The sequence below is a fragment of the Medicago sativa genome, chromosome 5, assembly GCF_051527215.1.
Source record: "Medicago sativa cultivar Bolivia chromosome 5, Bolivia_mono, whole genome shotgun sequence".
NCBI classification, from domain to species: domain Eukaryota; kingdom Viridiplantae; phylum Streptophyta; class Magnoliopsida; order Fabales; family Fabaceae; genus Medicago; species Medicago sativa.
Genome location: NC_140753.1, coordinates 13,649,848 through 13,659,095, shown reverse-complemented (window position 1 = coordinate 13,659,095; position 9,248 = coordinate 13,649,848). Strand labels below are relative to the sequence as shown.

Here is a 9,248-nt window from a genome sequence, read left to right as displayed (position 1 = left end):
GGTATTTGCTTAATTTATGCAACATATATATAGTGCATTAATATTTTGTGGACCTGTCAAAATAAATTTGGTCCACTAGAGTTAGGGATGGCAAAGCAGGTCAGCCTGTTTAGATCCGCCTCTCTTAAGCCTGCAAAAAAACGGACAAGAACCTGTTACATGTGTTTTTACACATTGTTTCAATGCCAAATCATAAATTTAATAAACGAAAAATTACCAACATAATTTAAATTGAAAATTTGATACGAAAATCAACAATTGTCATAGAAATATGTCATCGAAATACAATAAACCAATGTCATGATAATTTACAAGAAACCAACAAATCCCACAATAACTAAAAACAAGTCATAAACATAAACATAATGTCCTACTAGTCCTGCTCCTGGTCCTGGTCCTGGTCCTGTTGATGCTGTTGTTGCCGCCTCCTCGGCCTCTGGCCTTGTCTCCTGCTCAAAATCGGTGCGATCTGGTCCCTAACATGGCGCATGGCCTCAAACCATTGTTCAGGGCTCATCACCTCCCGACCCATCTGCTCATCAGCAAAGGCAACAACGCCACTAACCATGTCATAAGTATCAGGGAGCTTCTCGCCTCGTATTGCTCCCACTGTTGTGCAATGATCTGCTCTTCATTTGCTGGCCTCGGAAGATCTCCTGGAAGAGGTGGCAATATCTGAGGGTGAGACACCCTAGTGTACCATAACACATAGCCATCCCTCCTCCGCCATGTCTCCTCTCCCGTCAGCTCACCCCAATCGGGTTCCTTAAGTGTGTGAGTGCGGAAGTCAAGGAATGCCTGCACAATCTGAGGCGGTCGCAACTCTACAACATCCGTCAGATGTCTAGGGACGGTCTGGACGTATCTGTACTGCCACAAAACTCTCTCAGGCAAGTGACGGTACACCCTAACGACACCGCACATGACCCAGCCTGAATACCAGAAAATCTCCTAAAAACCTGGATCTCCCCGTGCTTTTCGTCATCAAACTGCAAATGATCAAGCAACCCCTCTCCATGAACCTTCTGTAACGTCCACTTCGCTGCAACCGGATAATTTTCAATATAGTTGGGATTTGGATCAACACTGGAAAAGTCAGGAAAATGCGCCAAAAACCATCCCTGCACAAACCAAACAAATCACATTTTTAAGTTATTACGCACAAAAAATATAACAAAAAAATAAAAGTTAAGGTTCAAATGAGACAATTTCTTACGGTGAGCAGTGTCACGCTTCCCCAAGAGCTCTGTCTCCAGGCAAAGAGGCCTTGGCTAAACAGTGGTATAGGTATGCCAATGTCATTCCTCCCCAAGAATAATTACGCATCCCTGCGTAGCCGTCCTCCATGGTCTTCAGATAGACCAACTCGATGTGTTTGTTGCTTTTATCACCACACAATAAGCATCCAACAAGATAAAAGAGATAACAATTCACACAAGCAGTCCAAACCCTCTGCAGTTCTTGCTCCTCCCCTGCATCCTCTGGATCCGCCAATCTGGTAGCAGTATCAAGGTAGCCCTCATAATACTCCCTGAGCGTCTTATAACCAATGTAACCACCATACTCTTCAACACAATTTTTCATTGCCACTGTCTGCGTCACACCTAAGTGTCTCACCATCAGTTCCGCTCCATCAGTCTGAGACATCTTCTTCGGATGGCTCAACATCCGCCCTTCAATCGGAAGATGCATAAGACATGCGACATCATCCAAAGTAACGGTCATCTCTGTAACGCCCCATTTTAATTCTATTATTTTTAGTAGATGTGTGAATATTTTTATATGATTTTTATGTGATATATGTTGTGATTCTATTTTATTATATGATTTATGGAGTTGTGTTTTATTTGAATGAATATTGTTTTATTATTTGAGGAAATAATATGAGAAATAGAAATAATATAGAATTATTATTTATTTTAATTAAAGGGAATTAAATAGTAATTATGTGAGTTTAGTGGGAGTTAAATGAAAAGAGGGGAGGTTATAGTTTTTGGGAGAAAAAAAAGAAAGAAAAGGAGGCAGAAACATTTTCACGTAAAAACTTTAGAAACTGGTTTTGAGAGAAGGAAGAGAAAGCTAGGAGAAGAGCTAGGAAGAGAGAATCCAACCATTTTTGCTGTAGAATTTGCTGAGATAAGGTAAGGGTGGGATTCCTTTCACTAATAATATGTATAATTCTGAAATTTGATGAATTGTTGTATTCTTGATTTTAGGGTTAGAAAGTTATGCTAGATTGCTGTAATGAAATGAATTATGTTGAGGATGCATGTTTTCTATGTTGTTCTGACTGCTATGTTTCCCATAGAACCTATAAACATTGTTGCAAATCACTTTGGGGTTTGGGTGATCAGAAATTGGGTTGATGAAAAGTTGAGATTCTGAGAAAAAGTGATTTTAAGTGTTTTTGAGAAATAAGTGATTCTAGGATAAGCTGTTTTGGAGATTTAAAAATATGATTTTTCAGTAAGATATGATAGGATTTGTCGAATAGAACGCGTAGGCGAAAACGGAATCGGATTCGGAGTAACGGTTAGGTTTTTACGGACGAAACGGTGAAACCGAAAAAATGGGACTGCACAGAGCTGCGTCGCAGGTGGGCTACTGCCTTCCCACGCCTGGGCGCAGCAAGGCAGCCCCTCATGGGTGACTGCTTGTTGTGTTTTCGTTGCGTGCTGTTAGAACTTCGATTGTTGCGTTCCTGTGTCTTTTTCGCCCCTTTCCGTGTTGAATTAGCTTTCTGTGTAAACAAAAAAGTTGTAGATATTTGAGTTAGCTTTCTAATGGTTTTGGTTTGACATGAAAATGATTCATAGTTTTTGAGTTATGATGAAAATAGTCCAAGTGGGTCTTAAGAAAACCTTAAGAAAACTTAGCATAACTAATCCCAAGTTAGTCCAAAAACTTATGGTTGGTTTCCCAACTTCAAACTTAAGTGTTAGGGATTTAGTTGAGGTGTTTTATGGGTATTTGGCTTATGTCCTATTGATCAAAACTTAATTTCTTTTGAAGGATGTTTTGGACTTTGAGATGAATGTAATTGATTTATATATATGCTATGTTGTTGATTTCCGTTGTTGACGTCGTTGTATCATCCGATGTCGAAGTTGGGGAGTGTGTCATACTTGTTTTAGGCACATATGCTGTTGTTGTAGTCGCTGTTGAAGTTGTATGTTGATAATTGATATACACAAGTTGAGTCCATTTGCATACTCACATCTGTAGGGGGCTTATGCCCTAGAATGTTCATCATTCAACCCGTTGGGGGCTTATGCCCTGGAGAAATTGGGTTGATGAAAAGTTGAGATTCTGAGAAAAAGTGATTTTAAGTGTTTTTGAGAAATAAGTGATTCTAGGATAAGCGGTTTTGGAGATTTAAAAATATGATTTTTCAGTAAGATATGATAGGATTTGTTGAATAGAACGCGTAGGCGAAAACGGAATCGGATTCGGAGTAACGGTTAGGTTTTTACGGACGAAACAGTGAAACCGAAAAAATGGGACTGCACAGAGCTGCATCGCAGGTGGGCTACTGCCTTCCCACGCCTGGGCGCAGTTTTCCACGCCTGGGCGTAGCAAGGCAGCCCCTCATGGGTGACTGCTTGTTGTGTTTTCGTTGCGTGCTGTCAGAACTTCGATTGTTGCATTTCTGTGTCTTTTTCGCCCCTTTCCGTGTTGAATTAGCTTTCGGTGTAAACAAAAAAGTTGTAGATATTTGAGTTAGCTTTCTAATGGTTTTGGTTTGACATGAAAATGATTCATAGTTTTTGAGTTATGATGAAAATAGTCCAAGTGGGTCTTCAAAAAACCTTAAGAAAACTTAGCATAACTAATCCCAAGTTAGTCCAAAAACTTATGGTTGGTTTCCCAACTTCAAACTTAAGTGTTAGGGATTTAGTTGAGGTTTTTTATGGGTATTTGACTTATGTCCTATTGATCAAAACTTAATTTCTTTTGAAGGATGTTTTGGACTTTGAGATGAATGTAATTGATTTATATATATGCTATGTTGTTGATTTCCGTTGTTGACGTCGTTGTATCGTCTAATGTCGAAGTTGGGGAGTGTGTCATAATTGTTGTAGGCACATATGTTATTGTTGTAGTCGTTGTTGGAGTTGTATGTTGATATACACAAGTCGAGTCCATATGCATACTCATGTTCTGTTGGGGGCTTATGCCCTGGAATGTTTATCATTCAAACCGTTGGGGGCTTATGCCCTGGAATGTTTATCGTTCACCTGTTGGGGGCTTATGCCCTGGGATGCTTTAACCATCCAAACTGTCGGGGGCTTATGCCCTGGAATGCTTAGCATTCAACGCGCGTAGTTGGTACCACATGCATAATACACTAGTTGTTGTCGGAGTTGTATTGTCATAGTTGTCGTTGTCGGCTGAATAGTTGGCGTTCATTGTTGATAATGACGTTTGTGTTGTTGGGGATGTTGTTTAAATGTTCTTGAAAACGAATATGATGCTGAGTTATATGTACATATGAACTTGATAATGCTTGTTGTTGAACTGTTGTTATTTTCATTAATTTGATGAATTATATATTATTATTATTGGATAAGTTTCTCACCCCTTCTGCGTATATGTTGCCTCGACCGTGGGTAATGTGCAGGTAATGATGACTTGTAGGTTGATTGGCTCAAGTGTCTAGGGCTCTGATACATATTAGGATGGGGATCGTCGCGAATGTCTTCTTCATTTCTTTTATGTATCATATTTTGAAAAGACCTCGTTGTTGGATTTATTATTGTTGAGGATAATGTCTATTACGTTGAGGCCTTTGTGCCAATAATTTCGTTGACGTAGGATTTGGTTGAAATTATATTTTTAAAGAACTATTCCGCTGCAATTTATTAAGATATTCTAAATGTTGGTATTTAAATAATTAGATATTTTCTATTTATGAAATTTTGAAAAGTAGTGTGACACTCCGTTGTGTGATTACTCTGATTTTATTTATTAATATTACGTTGTTTTGAGAACGGGGTGTTACAATCTCCCCCTAGAGCGGCAATGTCATATGGTTGGCATAAGAGTGCAGCAGAGATGTATCTTCTGGTCCTCCAGGAAAAGGACGCTGCAAAGGTAACGTCGTTGGAGCTGCCGTTGCTGCAATGTCATCCTGGTTTGGTATATGCTGGTGGTCATACTCACCATCAGTGACATCGTGGTCTATCTCATCCTGAAAATTCAGGTACTCCATCTGGGTCGGGTTAACCACCTGTGACTGTTCAGGCTGTGTAGCCTGAGAAGTCCCTGAACCATCTGCCCTCCCTTTACCTCTTCCCCTCTTTGGGATGTGCCCGTTTTGCCTCTCCCGCCTCGCGCTTTGTGTCATCGTACGCCTACCACCAATCATCTTAGATGGATCAATCGGCTGCCCCTGGTGCTGATCAGACATGTCTACACAAAAATTTAAAAAATTAACATCATTCAACTTATACTTTCAACCACTTTATCAAACACATTAAACCTAAACATAACTTAAACATTCACATTTAACCACTTTATCAAACATTCACATTCAACCTAAACATTATCAAACACATTATCATTCACATTCAAACGTAAATAATCAAACACATTATCAAACACATTAAACCTAAACATAACCTAAACCATTCACATTCGGTGGAAATCAAACCACATTCAACCTAATTCAATATACACTTTATCAAACTACAATAACATCATTTCCATAACCTAAACTAACTCAATAATCAATATAATTCTCATTGGGTCATTTTGTCAAACACTTTGTGTGCAAAGTAACAAACAAATTCAAATTATCTTCATTTGACACCATTTAAAACCACATTATCATTAAACATCATTTAAACAGCATAGGCAACAACTACATTCATTTATCAATTCATAAACTACACAAGCAATCTTCAAATTGTCAATTCATTCATAAATCCTAACCACATGCAAACTACTCAAATTTTTTAAAAAACTTAACCTAAACAAACTAACATTATGATTACAATGATTGATGCTACTTACTTGTGATAATGTAGGGTCGATTGGCTTGCAATTCGTGAAAATGCCTTTGGTGAGAATTGGAGAGAATTTGAGAGAAGTTTGAAGAAAAATGAAACTAATATGTTTCTGGTTCTTCAGTTTCTGTATAAGGGACGCATCGACAGTTAACTGCCGAGGCTGGCCCATTGGGCTTCGTGACATCTCTGTGTGATTTTAGAAAAAGTAATATTATTAAATTAAATCTTTAACAATTATTAATCTTTGATGCTCCCAAAAAAACAATTATTAATCTAATTTAAAAACTATATATATTTTTTAAAAGAAAAAAACTATATATATATTTATACACACACACATTTATCTAAAACTTTTAAAGTTTATAAAATATAAATTATTGATTTGGTTCAATTGAAGGAATAAACCTTAGTTTAATTTACATGTGGTGTCAATGTAAAAAATATCTCACATGAATTCAATCATATCTCAACACGCTTCGTACCAACTCTGCCATGTTTCCAATGAAATCTCGAAATCCCTGCCAACTCGACCATGTTCCCTATTAACTCGAAGAAGAAAAAAAACATTCAGGAGCTTGGTCTTGGAATTGATTATGTCGTAGAGTGGTATTCTAGCTAAACGATTTTTGCATGATAGGTTCCCCACATAATAGGGGAAAAGGTTACCTACCTCCTACCTTTATAAATAAGGTCATCTCTCAACAACTAAAGCTCATAAATCACTCATTCCACACATAAGTATCTCGACTTAGTCATGTCACCAATGTTGATTGTTAAAAATCTAGCAATTTTGGCCCCTTAATTTTCTTGATATTTAAATAATTTAAAAAGTCCAGTCAAAAATATATAGACGGTTAACTTATCTTAAACGACATAAATATTTTACTATTTTGGACCATACTTTTTGTATTCGACTCACTCAATTCGTACTCGTCAAGCTCTCGGTCTACTTTATTATGATTTTAGCCCGCTATCTTAAGAAGCACAACTTGGTCATGCTCCCTACCAACTCGGCCTTGTTTCCAATGAACTCTCGTACCCCCTGCCAGCTTGACCACATTCCTTATTAACTGAAGAAGAAAAAAACACTCTAGAACTTGGTCTTGGCATTGACTACATAGTAGAGTGGTATTCTAGCTAGGGAATTTTTGCATGATAGGCTCCCCACAATGCATGGAAAAGGTTACCTACCTCTATAAATAAGGTCATCTCTCAACAACCAAAGTTCATCGGGCACTCATTCCACACATAAGCATCTCGACTTAGTCTTGTCACCAATGTCTATTGTTAAAAATATAACAATTTTGGCCCCTTAAATCTATTAATATTTAAATAATTAAAAAAGTCAACTTAACAATATATTTACGATCAGAATGTGTCACAACATTCACGTAAGTGTTGACGAGATCAAAATTAAGGTTTTAACTTTTGCAAAATGGACTAAACTTGAAAAAAAAACACCAAAATCTATGTAATCCTTGTAACATTTAAATATTTTTACAAATATACCCTTATAAAAATTTGTTTTTTAAAGACCCTTATAGAAAATTGTTAAAGATTTATAAACAGACTCCCTAATATCAAAGAAAAAACAAGATGTTGGGGCATAAGATGCTTTGTTCGTTACTCATTTACAGTTTGCTGATGATACTCTTTTGATTGGTGGGAAAAGTTAGGCGAATGTCCGCGCTTTGAACAATGTTTTGCTTTTGTTTAAGAAAATATATCTGGGTTAAAAGTAAATTTTCATAAAAGCATGTTGTTTGGTATTAATGTGGTTGGTTTTTGGCTTCATGAGGCGGCAGTTGTTATGAATTTGCAAGCATGGTTGTTTACCTTTTGTGTACTTGGGGCTGGCATCCGCGATAGCTTCAGTTCTGGTGCCCTTTGGTTGACCGTATTAGAAGTAGAATGTCTGGGTGGAAAAGTAAAAACCTTTCGTTGGAGGGTTGGCTGATTCTCCTTTAATCTGCACTGTCATCCATTCCGGTTTATTTTATTTCCTTCTTCAAATCTCCCTCTGGTATCATTTCTACCTTTGACTTTTTTTTGGGGGGGGGGGGGGGGGGTGATGTTAGGAAATTGTCTTGGGTAAAATGGGATACTCTATGTTTACATACGGATAATGGAGGTTTGGGGGTTAGGAGGTTGAAAGAGTTTAATCTATCTTTACTTGGTAAATTGGTGTGGAGGATGTTGGAGGAAAAGGGAAACTTGTGGTAAACTGTGTTGTGTGCGAAATATGGTGAGGAAGGGGCGGTTATGTGTTGGTGGGGGAAGGGGGTTCCGCGTGGTGGCAAAACTTTAATCTTATTAGGATAGGGAGTGGTTTGTTAGATGATCAGTGGTTGTTGGATAATATTTCTAGACATGTGGGGGATGGGGCATCTTCGTTATTCTGGAAGGATCCTTGGTTGGATGGTGCATCTTTAGATGTTGGGTATGCTTGGTTGTTTGATCTTGCAGTTAATAAATTTGTCACTATTGCGGAGATGTTGTCTTTGGGTTGGGAGGTTAGTGGTGAGGCGTGGAAGTGGAGAAGAAGATTGTTTGGATGGGAGGAGGGGTTGGTAAGGGAGTGCGCGGAGTAGCTTTCGCTTGTTGTTTTTCAGGTTGGTGTGACTGACAGGTGGATTTGGAAGCTTCATTCTTCCTATAGGTACACGGTCAAAAGTGCTTATAATTACTTGACTAGATCAGATGTGGCATTTGAGGACCGCTGCAATCATGTTTTATTGCTCAAGCAAATTCCGCTTAAGGTCAATATTTTTATTTGGCGTTTGTTCCTGGATAGATTAGCAACAAAAATGAATTTGTTAAGGAGAAATATCTTGGATTATAATGATTCTTTTTGTTCGGCCGCTTGCAAATTGGTAGAGGATCAGAATCATTTGTTCTTTTCTTGTGCTTTTTATGGTCAACTTTGGCTTTTGATATCAGGTTGGTTAGACATCTCAACGACTCTTCAAGGTTCCTTGTTTCAACATTTTCTTCAGTTTGAAGGTCTTGGGGGTTTCTCCAACAAGTCTCGTTTGACTTTTAACATTATATGGATTTCAACTCTTTTTACTATTTGGAAGGATCGCAATATGATACTTTTTCACAATAACTCCGAACAACTTCTATCTTTATTGGAAAACGTTAAACTCCAAGTTTTTTTGTGGCTCAAATCTTATTATGTTGTATTCGATTTTGAGTATTCAATTTGGAGGTTAAGCCCTTTATTATGTTTCCAAG

General features: G+C 37.8%; 1 long non-coding RNA gene across 1 annotated transcript; it reads left to right on the top strand.

Annotated features, from left to right (window-relative positions):
* Nucleotides 1-1,870: 1,870 nt before the first annotated feature.
* On the top strand, nucleotides 1,871-4,810 carry LOC146920272 (uncharacterized). The gene is made up of 2 exons (XR_015011717.1): nucleotides 1,871-2,141; nucleotides 4,622-4,810. It is a non-coding gene; the product is annotated as an uncharacterized LOC146920272 (long non-coding RNA).
* The last annotated feature ends 4,438 nt before the right edge of the window (nucleotides 4,811-9,248 follow it).